Genomic DNA, 402 nt, shown 5'->3' with positions numbered 1-402 from the left:
ATATGATTAATGATTATAATATATAACAACATCTTTGATATTCCAGGTCACAAGAACGACCTAAATAGGTCTAAGAATGATCTAAATAGGACTTTAAGGAACAATATATATTTTACCCAGGGTGGTTGTAACGAACCTGTGGTGACTTAATGACGTCAAGAAGAGGTGAGGCGAGCCTGTCGACTGCTGATTGCCGCGGCCCGGCAGTGAAGCCTCAAGGCTAACAGTACTATATATATATATATATATATATATATATATATATATATATATATATATATATATATATATATATATATATATATATATATATATATATATATATATATATATATATATATATATATATATATATATATATGTATATAATACTGGGAGCTCTATTTTCTGGGGTAATTCTTT

Source organism: Artemia franciscana, chromosome 6, assembly GCF_032884065.1.
Source record: "Artemia franciscana chromosome 6, ASM3288406v1, whole genome shotgun sequence".
Classification (NCBI taxonomy): Eukaryota; Metazoa; Arthropoda; class Branchiopoda; order Anostraca; family Artemiidae; genus Artemia; species Artemia franciscana.
Note: the sequence above shows the minus strand (reverse complement) of the source record.